Below are 14,101 nucleotides of genomic sequence, written 5' to 3' on the forward strand. Positions count from 1 at the left end.
CAATCCTTGTCCAAGCACAGACATTAGGCTCTGATACCAGGTAGCCGAGAGCTGTCCACCCAGTATGGTATTCCGTTCAGCAGTTCGCAACCGAATAGCCCCAACACGCCTTCCACGGCTTCAATAGGCCAGTGAACAGATTATTTTGGTGAATCCAAGCTCTGAGTTTGTATTGCCATGAAGCAATATTAAACATTGGTGGAGGTAATGCATAATCAAAGGGGTAAGAAGGTGGAGGAACTGGAGGTTGTAAGATTTTATCTCTTTCAATTTCTTCCACTTGGCGACGAAGCTGGCGAATTTCTCTTTTCCTTTGCATTATTAGGTTTGAAGATAAGATTGCCACGTGGCTTGTCACGATTGGCTCTCTAGATTACTTAAGATAAGAGTAGATAAGGATGCCACATGGGAGCTTCTCATTGGCTCTTTAGATTTCTACGCGGTTTAGGAGGTTCTCTAGGGATAAGGTCAGCAATTGAAGGGAACATTTTTATAGGAGCTGGAGAAGGGGCATGGCCTACCTGTTACAAGATACACCTCACCCTCAAATGCCACACGCCCGTGCTTCACTTCAAGCACACCCGTGCTAGGTCCTGACTTTCACTTATTGGACTAAACATTACACGCACGCCCGTGCTTCTTTCTAGCACGCCCGTGCTCGGTTCTGATCATATAAAAAAAAAATTTTTTCTTTTGGATTTTTCTTTGATTGCTTGCTTTGTTTTGGGTGGAATTAAATAGGTTCATATTTGGTTTGCTTTGTAGTGAGCTAAATTCATACATTATATCCTGAAATTGTCTTTTAAATTCTAGTTTCTTTATTCTTGTTGAGCTTTCTTTTGTTTCTATTACATTGTTAGGGTGTGTTTGCTTGTTTACTACACTCTAATTGATAATTAAAGTAGTGCATTGTTTTGTTCTTGTGCTGCTGTCCATCTCGTTTTGAGTCTTCTTTCTAGAATTTGTGCTTGCTTTTATTGTTAAGTTTTATTCCTTGTTTCTAAACGTGCTTTTGAGTTGGTTTGTGCACCTAAGATTCTGAAGTTCAATTGGAAGAATTGCAACGAGTGATTATAGAGTGTAAACACGTGAGGGAGTGTTTGTTATTAACTCAAATCTGTTATTGTTTTTCTGTTTCTTTCTTAACAATGAGTTTAAGCAAATCTGGAGATGGTAATGAGGATGGAATTCCAATTAAAGACCCTCAATTGAAACTTTTCATGGAAGCAATTCAAGGACAGTTTAGAACCTTCAATAATCTTTTCCAAGACATGAGGGAGGAATTGCAAGAGATAAAAGCTTCACAAAACTCTAACACAACAAGAGCTCGTCCACAAGCTAGATTTCAAGTCCATGATGATGAAGATACTGCAGAGACCAATTTCAATAAGATTGATGGAGACTTGGGGTCAATTAAGATGAGGATTCCAGAATTCAAAGGTAACAACAATGCTGAAGAATTCCTTGAATGGGAGAGAAAAGTAGAACAAATCTTTGAATGCCATAACTATTCTCAAGAAAAGAAATGCCATAACCAATTTCAACCCATCTTGCTACTGTTGAATTCAAAGGTTATGCTATGTTTTGGTGGGAACAATTGCTATTGAAAAGAAGAAGGAAGGGATTGCGACTTGTACCACCATGGGAAATCATGAAAGAACTAATGCACCAAAAATTTGTCCCTACTCATTATTTTAGGGATTTACACAACAAATTAGCTAGAATGGTGCAAGCAGGGAAGAGTGTGGAAGAGTACTACAAGGAGATGGAGATTTGCATGGCTAGTGCCAAGATTGAGGAAGATGAGCAAATCACCATGTCACGATTCCTTGGAGGTCTAAATAAAGACATTGCTGATGCTTTAGAGATGTATAGGTATGATTCCTTGGAGGAGATGATAGATATGGCCATGAAACTTGAAAGGCAGAAAAAGGGGAGATCCACCAACAAGTACTCTAGCAACACATGGGGATCTAAATGGTCCAAAGAAGGTGAAAAGAAAGAATTTAGAGGCTCTAATTCTCAAAGGACAGATTCAACTTCAAAAGGTAAAGAAGCTGTCCAAACTCCGATTAAAAGCAACAAAGGTACTTCTAACTCTACAACCCCTTCAAGAGAAATTAAATGTTTTAAATGTTTGGGGAAAGGGCATTATGCATCTCAATGTCCTAATAAAAGGGTTATGATTGCTAAAGATGATGGGAATGTTAGTTTTGAATCTAAATGTAGTGATTGTGATGATATGTCTAAATTAATTGATGATGATGATGATGATGATGATTCAGATAACTTAATACTTCTTGAACATGGAGAAGCTTTAGTTGCTAGGCGTGCTTTGAGTATACATGTTAAAGAAGAAAGCCTTGAACAACGTGAGAACATATTTCACACTAGATGTTTGATTAGTGGAAAAGTGTGTACTCTTATCATTGATGGGGGTAGTTGCACTAATGTTGCTAGTGTAAACATGGTAAACAAACTGAACTTAACTTGTCTCAAACATCCTAAGCTTTATAAGTTGCAATGGTTGAATGATTGTGGGCAAGTGAAGGTGACTCGGCAAGTACTTGTGCCATTTTCTATTGGAAGGTATGAAGATGAAATCTTATGTGACATGGTACCTATGCAAGTTGGCCATTTATTGTTGGGAAGACCCTGGCAATATGATAGAAGAGCACTTCATGATGGATTCCATAATTGATACTCTATGATTCATAAGGGGAAAAAGGTGGTTCTTATACCATTATCCCCTCAAGAAGTTTATGAAGATGAAAGAAAGATACTTGAGAGAGAGAGAGAGGTTTCGGCCTTGAGAAAAAAAGAGAGTGAGATTTCGAGAGAACAAAAGAGAGAAGATTGTAAGAATGAAGGAAAAGAGGCCACAAAAATAACAAAACAAATCAATGGCCCAATTGTGAGTGAAAAACAAAGAGAGGAAAAGAAGAAACAAACTTTTTATGCGAGAGCTAGGGAGGTTAAGTGTGCTATTGCCTTGGAGAAGCTGATACGGATCCACTATCACCAAACACCTATGGAGCTCAAGGGAACAAGGACCACATCAATGGCAATCCATTAGTACTTCCTAGTGGACCAATTACAAGGAGTCGTGCAAAGAAGTATGGAGCAACCATGTCCTTATATATTCAAGAACAAGTCACACAAGAGCTCCATGATCTTGCTTTCAACAAGTGCTATGAAGAACTTAAAGGAACACCTAAGTTTCTCACATTAATAGAAACACATGTTGAGTTGGAACCTGAATCTCTAACACATGAAATGCCTAGACCGTGCTTGGTTAGCATGCCCGTGCAAGGTAGCACGCCCCAGGTCGTGCAAGCTTCTGCCTCTCAAGGAACAACACTTGACTTGAAGCACGCCCGTGCCAACTAGCACGCCCCAGACCGTGCAAGCTTCTGACTCTCGCGAGAATAACACTTGACTTCGGGCACGCCCGTGCCAACTAGCACACCCCAAGCCGTGCAAGCCCCTGCCTCTCGCGAAGGAAGCCTTACCATTGAAGCATGCCCGTGCCACTTGGCACGCCCCAGGCCGTGCAAGCCCCTGCCTCTCATTAAGCTAGTTAGTTTATTTTGAGTTTTTTCAATGTAAATGGGTTGGGCCTCCTATAATTCGGCTCCCCTTGATTAATTAGCCTTATTTTGTTTAGATTTAGTCAATCTTTAGTAGATTTGGATTAGATATCCAAATCCTTAAGTTGTTATGATTTTGTTAGTCATATCCTTAGTTGGTTTAGATTTGCTAAATCCTACTCCTTAGCTAACTCTAAATCCTTTAAGGATCTGGACCTCTTAGATTAGTATAAATAGCTTGTTATTTTGTAATCATCAATTATTATTCAATCAATTAAAGAGAGATTTTCTTCTTCCATGCCTTTGGCGTGTTCATGTTTTTAGAGGGTGTGAGATTGCATTCTTCTAATTGCATCAAGAATCAAGGTAAACTTATCAATTCTTTGTGGCGTTTATCTTATTCTTTTACTCTATTATTAGTGTTCTTGCTTCTTTAAGCTTTGGGTGCCATAGAGGGGGAGTTTATTCTAGATCTTTGATCTCTTTCAAAACTTGTCATAGAGTTCATGGAATATATTTCCATAGGGTTCCGCGTCAGTTTGGTATCAGAGCCAAAGATTAAGGTAAATTCTTATTTATCTTAGTTCTAGGGTTTGTGTTTATTTGTTTTCTTATTCATCTTGTTCTTGTGTTTGTTTTCTTATTCATCTTGTTTCTTTTATGTTTGCTTTCTTTTGTTTAGTTTCAAATTCGTTTTTCCTTCAATTAAATTTAGTAATTTTGTTCTTGTTTCAATTCTGGAAGTTTAGATCTTAGATCTTGTTAACTAAAAAAAAAAAAAAAAAAGAGTATAGAAAATTTTCGTCGACCATTAAAATTACTTGAGTGGATCTTGTTTTCCAAGTGATTTTGATCCCAATTCATAGGGATTTTACCTTATTTTGAGGGATTTGACCATATTTGGTGGGATTAGTTCCTAATTCTTGGGGATTTGACCTTATTTTGTGGGATTTGACCATATATTGTGTGATTGTTCCTAATCCTAAGGGATTTGGCCATATTTTATGGGATTTAGTTCATCCACTATAATCTTGTGATAAAACCTAATCTTAACTACTTGTGGATAAGATAATAAGGATTAGTTGACCATATCTTTTGAGATTAAGCAAATCTACTACAATCCTTGTCAAATCTAAGAATCCTACCTAAATTGGGTTGCATTGGAAAGGGATTTAATTCAGCACGCCCGTGCTTCACCTCAAGCACACCCGTGCTAGTTCATGACTTCCACTATTGGACTAGGCCTTAAACGCACGCCCGTGCTCCATCTAGCACGCCCGTGCCCGGTTCTGACCCTATTGAACAAATTGTTTTCTTTTGATTTTCTTTGATTGCTTGCTTTGTTTTGGATAGAATTAATTAGGTCCATATTTGGTTTGCTTTGTAGGTAAGCTAAATTCATACATTATATCCAATAATTGTCTTTTAAATTCTAGTTTCTTTATTTTTTGTTTAAACTTTCTATTGCTTCTATTACATTGTTAGGGTGTGTTTGCTTGTTTACTACACTCTAATTGATAATTAAAGTAGTGCATTGTTTATGTTCTTGTGCTACTATCTGACGCGGAATCCAATGAAAATAAATTTCATGAACTCAATGACAAGTTTTGGAATAGATCAAAGATCTAGAATAAATTCCCCTCTATGGCACCCAAAGCTTAAAGAAGCAAGAACACCAATAATAGAGTAAAAGAATAAGATAAACGCCACAAAGAATTGATAAGTTTACCTTGATTCTTGATGCAATTAGAAGAATGCAATCTCACACTCTCTAAAAACATGAACATGCCTAAGCATGAAGAAATAGTCTTTAATTCATTAATTGTTGATTCTTGAAAATTACAAAATAACAAGCTATTTATACTAATCTAAGAGGTCCAGATTCTTAGAGGATTTAGAGTTAGCTAAGGAGTAGGATTTAGCAAATCTAAACCAACTAAGGAGTTGACTAACAAAATCATAACAACTTAAGGATTTGGATATCTATTCCAAATCTACTAAAGATTGACTAAATCTAAACAAAATAAGGCTAATTAATCAAGGGTGGCCGAAATATTGGAGGCCCAACCCATTAACAAAGCAAAAAAACACAAAATAAGCTAACTAGCTTCCTTCGCGAGCGCGAGCTTCACATACGCGAGCGCGACCACACCTCGCGAGCGCGATTCTACCGTGCGCGAGCGCGAGAAGCGCAAAGGAGAGGCAGTGAGTTAGGCAGCGCAAATCGCGAGCGCGATTCCAACATGCGCGAGCGCGAGCGACACTCGCGAGCGCGAGAAGCGCAAAGGAGAGGCAGTGAGTTAGGCAGCGCAAATCGCGAGCGCGATTCCAACATGCGCGAGCGCGAGCGACACTCGCGAGCGCGAACCTTCACTGCGCGAGCGCGAGAAGCGCAAAGGAGAGGCAGTGAGTGTCTAGGCATGCCATAGGCTGGAAATTCAGGTTCCAACTCCACATGTGCTTCCATCAATGTGAGAAACTTAGGTGTTCCCCATGCTTCCTCGAGCTCTATGTTTGAGTGGTAGCCATTCCGTATCACTATCCATCTCGTTTTGAGTCTTCTTTCTAGAATTTATGCTTGTTTTTCATTGTTAAGTTTTATTCCTTGATTGTAAACGTGCCTTTGAGTTGGTTGGTTGAATTAAGATTCTGAAGTTCAATTAGAAGAATGCAAGGAGTGATTAAAAGAGTGTAAACACGTGAGGGAGTGAATTACCAATAACTCAAATCTTGTGTGTTTTCTCTTTGAATACTAACCATGAGTTCAGGCAAATCTGGAGATGGAAGTCCAATTAACGATCCTCAAATGGAAGTTTTCATGGAAGCAATTCAAGGACAATTTAGAACCTTCAACAATCTTTTTCAAGACATGAAGGAGGAATTGCAAGAGATAAGAGCTTCACAAAACTCTAATACAACAAGAGCTAGTCCACAAGCTAGATTTCAAGTCCATGATGATGAAGATACTGCATAGACCAATTTCAATAAGATTGATGGAGACTTGGGGTCAATTAAGATGAGGATTCCAGAATTCAAAGGTAACAACAATGTTGAAGAATTCCTTGAATGGGAGAGAAAAGTAGAACAAATCTTTGAATGCCATAACTATTCTCAAGAAAAGAAATCCCATCTTGCTGCTGTTGAATTCAAAGGTTATGCTATGTTTTGGTGGGAACAATTGTTATTAAAAAGAAGGAGGAAAGGGATGCGACCTGTACCACCATGGGAGATCATGAAAGAATTGATGCACCAAAATTTGTCCCTACTCACTACTTTATGGATTTACACAATAAATTAGCAAGAATGGTGCAAGGAGGAAGGAGTGTGGAAGAATACTATAGGGAGATGGAGATTTGCATGGCTAGAGCCAAGATTGAAGAGGAGCAAATCACCATGTCACGATTCCTTGGAGGTCTAAATAAAGACATTGCTGATGCTTTAGAGATGTATAGGTATGATAGCTTGGAGGAGATGGTAGATATGGCCTTGAAAGACAGAAAAAGGGGAGATCCACCAACAAGTATTCCAGCAACACATGGGGATCTAAATGGCCTAAAGAAGGTGAGAAGAAGGAATTTAGAGGTTCTAATTCTCAAAGGACAGATTCAACTTCAAAAGGTAAAGAAGCTGTCCAAACTCCATTTAAAAGCAACAAAGGTACTTCTGATACGAATCCGCCATCACTCATCCATAGAGACCAAGGGAACAAGGGAGCATGGATACCTCAACTTCTAACTAAGATTCGAGGACGAATCTTTTCGAGGAAAGGGGGAATGATACGAAATGGCTACCACTCAAACATAAAGCTCAAGGAAGCATGGAGAACATCTAAGTTTCTCACATTGATGGAAGCACATGTTGAGTTGGAACCTGAATTTCCAACACAAGACATGCCTAGACCATGCTTGGTTAGCACGCCCGTGCTAGATGGCACACCCCAGGCCGTGCCCTCGTCTGACTTGCTGAGGAAAACAACTACCTTGAAGCACACCCCGTGCCAAATAGTGCACCCAGGCCGTGCTTCCCTCTGACTCTGAAGCACCCCCGTGCCAAATAGCACATCCTGGCCGTGCTTCCCTCTGACTCTCACGAGGGAACCTCTACATTGAAGCACGCCCGTGCCAAATAGCACACCCTGGCCGTGCTTCCCTCTGACTCTCACGAGGGAACCTTTACATTGAAGCACGCCCGTGCCAAATAGCACACCCAGGCCGTGCTTGTCCCTGCCTCTCATTTAGTTAGTTAGCTTATTTTGGGTTTTTACTTTGTTAATGGGTTGGGCCTCCAATATTTCGTCCACCCTTGAATAATTAGCCTTATTTTGATTAGATTTAGTCAATCTTTAGTGGATTTGGATTAGATCTCCAAATCCTTAAGTTGTTTTGATTTTATTAGTCTTATCCTTAGTTGGTTTAGATTTGCTAAATCCTACTCCTTAGCTAACTCTAAATCCTTTAAGGATCTGGACCTCTTAGATTAGTATAAATAGCTTGTTATTTTGTAAATATAACAACAATTATTCAATGAATTAAAGACTACTTCTTCATGCTTAGGCGTGTTCATGTTTTTAGAGAGTGTGAGATTGCATTCTTCTAATTGCATCAAGAATCAAGGTAAACTTATCAATTCTTTGTGGCGTTTATCTTATTCTTTTACTCTATTATTGGTGTTCTTGCTTCTTTAAGCTTTGGGTGCCATAGAGGGGAATTTATTCTAGATCTTTGATCTCTTCCAAAACTTGTCATTGAGTTCATGAAATTTATTTTCATTGGGTTCCGCGTCAGTTTGGTATCAGAGCCAAAGATTAAGGTAAATTCTTATTTATCTTAGCTCTAGGGTTTGTGTTTATTTGTTTTCTTATTCATCTTGTTCTTGTGTTTGTTTTCTTGTTCATCTTGTTTCTTTGTGTTTGTTTTTCTTATTTGATTAGTTCAATTCGTTTTGCTTCAATTAAATTTCATAAATTTCGTTATTGTTCAAGTCTGGAAGTTTAGATCTTAGATCTTGTTGACCAAAAAAAAAAAAAAAAAAAAAAAAAAAGAAAAGAAAAGAAAAGAGTATAGAAAGAAAATTTCATCCACCATTGAAATTGCTTGTGTGGATCTTGTTTTTGTTCCTGAATCCAAGGGATTTGATCCTACTTCAAAGGGATTTTACCTTATTTTGTGGGATTTTGCCATATTTTGTGGGATTATTCCTAATCCTTAGGAGATTTGACCATAATTAGTGGGATTGTTCCTAATCCTATGGGGATTTGACCATAGTTTATGGGATTTAGTTATCCACTATAATCTTGTGATAAAATCCAATCTTAACTACTTGTGGATAAGATAACAGAAATTAGTTGACCATATCTTTTGAGATTGAGCAAAATCTACTACAATCCTTGTCAAATCTAAGAATCCTACTTAAATTGGGTTGCATTGAAAAGGGACACAAGGCAGCACGCCCGTGCTACACCTCTAGCACACCCGTGCTAGATCTTGCCTACTACTTGTTGGACTAGGCCTAATTACACACGCCCGTGCTCCATCTAGCACGCCCGTGCTTTGTTCTGACCCTATCTTAAAACATTGTTTTCTTTTGTTTTTCTTTGATTACTTGCTTTGTTTTGGGTAGAATTAATTAGGTCCATATTTGGTTTGCTTTGTAGTAAGCTAAATTCATACATTATATCCTAATATTGTCTTTCAAATTCTAGTTTCTTTGTTTTTGTGTGAGCTTTCTGTTGCTTCTATTACATTATTAGGGTGTGTTTGCTTGTTCACTACACTCTAATTGATCATTAAAGTAGTGCATTGTTTATGTTCTTGTGCTACTGTCCATATCGTTTTGAGTCTTCATTCTAGAATTTGTGCTTGCTTTTCATTGTTAAGTTTTATTCCTTGATTCTAAACGTGATCTTTGAGTTGGTTGGTTGAACTAAGATTCTGAAGTTCAATTGGAAGAATTGCAAGGAGTGATTCAAGAGTGTAAACACGTGAGGGAGTGATTTATCAATAACTCAAATCTTTTTGTGTTTTTCCTCTTTGAATACTAACCATGAGTACAGATAATAGTGAGGATGAAAGTCAAATAGATGATTCCCAATTAAAACTTGTAATGGAATCAATCCAAGAACAGTTTGAAAGCTTCAACAGTTTCTTCCAAGATATGAGAAAGGGTTTGAAGGAGATCAAAGCTGCCCAACGCTCTAATACAACAAGAGCTCGTCCTAGTACTACACTAACCAGATTTCAAATACCTAAAGATGAGGAGGTCGATAATCCTAATTGTTACTTTAGGAATTTGAACAATAATTCAGGAAGGATGCAAGAAAGGAAAAGTGTGGATTACCTCAATAGGTATCCATTCACAAAGGATGGGTGGATGACTGGTTCAAATTCATCTTTCTCAAAAGAAGTGTATGAAGACCAATGTGAAAAGAAAAAGATGAGTTTTGAGACTGTCAATAAAGAAAAAGAAAGTAAAAATAAACTGAGTGAAAATCTATTAAGTAAAACTAAAAAGAAACAGGGAGAAGAAAAGGAAAGACAAATTCAAATTGTACCTTTGTGCAAAGAAGTTTGTTTGACCATCAATGATCTTAACCCATCTTTGCCAAATGTGTTTGTTGATCCTTTGCAAAAATTTGAAGTATGTGGTGACCAAGAGAAGCTACCTGAGATAGTGACCTCAACTTTGAGAGAACCAGAAAAGAATGAAGAAAAGGAGGAGGAAGAAGCCACAGGGCAAACAAAACAAATTAATAGCCCATTAGAGAGTGAATTGTCAAAGGAACAAAAGAGAGAAAAGAGTAAGGATGAAGGAAAAGAGGCCACAAAAATAACAAAACAAATTAATGGCCCAACTGTGAGTGAAAAAGAGAAACAAATTGTGTATGTGAAAAAGAAAGAGATCCAAAACAGTGTGAGAGAGGGTAGACCAGTCTTGATGATTCGGTTTAAGGAGTTTTTGCATAGTTTGACTAACATCAACACTTTTTCTCTACCTTCTAGTTCTGTTTCTTTGTTGCAGAGATTTCCTCAAAGTGAAGAAAAGCCTACATTGGTGAAGGAGATGCACGCTAAGGCTAGGATTCATATGAACATGAAGAACAAAAGCTATGCCAACCGTGCCAACAAGAGAAAAAGGCATGATGTGTTTAAACCTGGAGATTGGGTTTGGGTACACTTTCGCAAAGAAAAGTTTCCCAACCAAAGGAAGATTAAGATTGATGAACGTGGAGGAGAACCATGCCAAGTTGTGGAGCACATTGATGACAACACCTATAAGACAGCCTTACCAGGTGAGTATGGTGTTTCCATTACTTTCAATGTTAGTAATCTGTCTCCTTTTAACATGATTGCAGATTCGAGGACGAACCTTTTCGAGGAAAGGGGGAATGATACGAATCCGCCATCACTCATCCATAGAGACCAAGGGGACAAGGGAGCATGGATACCTCAACTTCTAACTAAGATTCGAGGACGAATCTTTTCGAGGAAAGGGGGAATGATACGAAATGGCTACCACTCAAACATAAAGCTCAAGGAAGCATGGAGAACATCTAAGTTTCTCACATTGATGGAAGCACATGTTGAGTTGGAACCTGAATTTCCAACACAAGACATGCCTAGACCATGCTTGGTTAGCACGCCCGTGCTAGATGGCACACCCCAGGCCGTGCCCTCGTCTGACTTGCTGAGGAAAACAACTACCTTGAAGCACACCCCGTGCCAAATAGCGCACCCAGGCCGTGCTTCCCTCTGACTCTGAAGCACCCCCGTGCCAAATAGCACACCCTGGCCGTGCTTCCCTCTGACTCTCACGAGGGAACCTCTACATTGAAGCACGCCCGTGCCAAATAGCACACCCTGGCCGTGCTTCCCTCTGACTCTCATGAGGGAACCTTTACATTGAAGCACGCCCGTGCCAAATAGCACACCCAGGCCGTGCTTGTCCCTGCCTCTCATTTAGTTAGTTAGCTTATTTTGGGTTTTTACTTTGTTAATGGGTTGGGCCTCCAATATTTCGTCCACCCTTGAATAATTAGCCTTATTTTGATTAGATTTAGTCAATCTTTAGTGGATTTGGATTAGATCTCCAAATCCTTAAGTTGTTTTGATTTTATTAGTCTTATCCTTAGTTGGTTTAGATTTGCTAAATCCTACTCCTTAGCTAACTCTAAATCCTTTAAGGATCTGGACCTCTTAGATTAGTATAAATAGCTTGTTATTTTGTAAATATAACAACAATTATTCAATGAATTAAAGACTACTTCTTCATGCTTAGGCGTGTTCATGTTTTTAGAGAGTGTGAGATTGCATTCTTCTAATTGCATCAAGAATCAAGGTAAACTTATCAATTCTTTGTGGCGTTTATCTTATTCTTTTACTCTATTGATACAGATTAAGGGAGCAAGATGAAGGATCCTTTAGCTCTACCCGAGGGACCAATCACAAGAGCTCGTGCAACCAAGCTACGAACAGCCGTGAATGCATTTACTCAAGAACAAATCACATTGGAGCTTCAAGATCATAAGTATGCAAGATGTGAGATTGAACTTGAAGAAGCACCAAAGCTTGTTATGGTGCTTGAGGCGTGCAAAGAGGCTGGCCATTGATGCATTCTACATGGTTCTATACTTAGGCAAATTTAGGAGGATGTTATTTTATTATGAGCTTAAGTATGGGCTGTGTAGGGCCTCTGGCCATTTGTCTTGCTTTTATTTAAATTCTATTAGTGGACTTAATTAATTAAGTGTAAGGCTGGTTGGGCTTATTTTCTAGAGTTGGGCCAGTCCTAGATTAGTTAATGTTTAAGTCAGGCTTGTTTTAATTAGTTAGCTTTGGACTTGTATTTAATTAAGCCCATTTGGGCCACATTAGGTTTAGGCCTGGGCTAACTTAAGTTAATAGCTAAATTAGGGTTAGCTTAGGTTATTTATATTGCATTGTAAGAGAGCTGCACGGCAGCCAACATTAATTGGAATCAAAACCAACGTGTTTTCTTTGTTCTTCAAGAACAAACCGTGTTCTTCATCCTTGCATGAATAGAACCGAATTTTCCTTAGTAATTAGGCTTGTGAGTTCTACAAGATTAATTGCGCCAAGAATTTCAGAGTTGATTTCAAGAGTACTTGAAGGTAAGTTTCTGATTCTTGTTCTAAATTCTTTGTTTTTCTCTCTTCAAGAGTACTTGGGGGTTAAAGGGATTGACGGGTACTTCCGTGATTGCATGCTTTCCGCTAGATTACCTTGTTGATTTGCAAGAGTACTTGTTAATTAGCTAGGATCGTATTATCTGGTATCAGAGCACTGTGGTTGTGGATTTCAATCTATCCTAGGGTTAGGGACTTAAAAAAAAAAAAAAAAAACGAAAAAAAAAAGAAAAGGAATCTTTGTTTATATTTTGCTGCCAATTCGCATTGAAAAAAAAAAAAAAAGAATTGTTATTTGTTTGACCTGAGAATTATATGCTAGCAAACTATGTGCTTGTATGAAGCTTGAGAATTGACTTGTGACAACCTGAAATTGTGCACTGAAGTGAATTGATAACCTAGCACTGCTATAGTTACAAATTGTCCTTGGGAAATTTTTCTTGAATACTAGCTTTGATAATTAGATTGATTAGGTCCATAGTTAATTTTACTTTGTAGTGAATTAACTTCATGCATCTTGTCAAGAATTGTCTATTTGTTGATTCTAGTAATCTATTATTTGTTTGTGTGGAACAATTAGAGCTTAGTAGTTAGGAAATTTTGGACCTCACACGTCCAGAGAGAAGCACGCCCAGAAGCACGCCCGTGCGCCTGCCCGTGCTCGCCTCTGGAAGTCCAGGCGATTCTGTAGGCTGGGAGAAGCACGCCCGTGCTACCTCTCTAATCAGCCCGTGCTTGCTTCTGGAAGTCCAAGCACGCCCGTGCCAAACATAGCACACCCCGTGCTTGCCTCTGGAAGTCCAAAACTTGCCCGTGCCGTTCCAGCACGCCCGTGCTTTGCCTCTTTTCATTGCTGAAGTGTTATTTGCTTGTTCCTTCACTTTAGTTTGTTAACTTCAAGCAATACACCTTCTTGTTCTTGTATTGCCATTCAAAACGTTGTGAATTCTTGTTAGAGTTTGTGCATTACTTGATTATATTCTTTGCTTTCCTAACTTTCTCTTGACTTTTGTAGCAACTTTGGGATTCTGAAGTGCAATTATTCAAGTGGAAAGAGTGGTAAAAGGCTGGAGTGAAACCCACATATTGTGAAAAAGCCAAATAAAGAGAGAAACACGTGAGGGAGTGATAAACTAACCATTTCCTTTAGTTTTTGTGTTTGTTATTCTATTTCAGGATGTCTGATTCATCTAGAGATAAGAATGACAGCCCTCTCAAAGTTGAAAATCCAAAACTACAAGCCTTTCTAGATGCTTTCTCTGGAGAAATGGGACGAATCACTAGGCTTATGAAGAGTTTTAATGATAGACTGGAACTTCAAGAACAAAGGACAGAAAGACATGACCCTAATGCCACAAGGAGGGGTGCA

General features: G+C 38.6%; 1 pseudogene; it reads left to right on the forward strand.

The window, feature by feature from the left end:
- Nucleotides 1-14,101, forward strand: part of LOC149498294 (uncharacterized) — a 41,658-nt pseudogene that overhangs the window by 14,191 nt on the left and 13,366 nt on the right.

Source organism: Jatropha curcas, chromosome 2 (assembly GCF_041381405.1).
Source record: "Jatropha curcas cultivar XTBG-Jc1 chromosome 2, XTBG_Jcur_1.0, whole genome shotgun sequence".
Taxonomy (NCBI): domain Eukaryota; kingdom Viridiplantae; phylum Streptophyta; class Magnoliopsida; order Malpighiales; family Euphorbiaceae; genus Jatropha; species Jatropha curcas.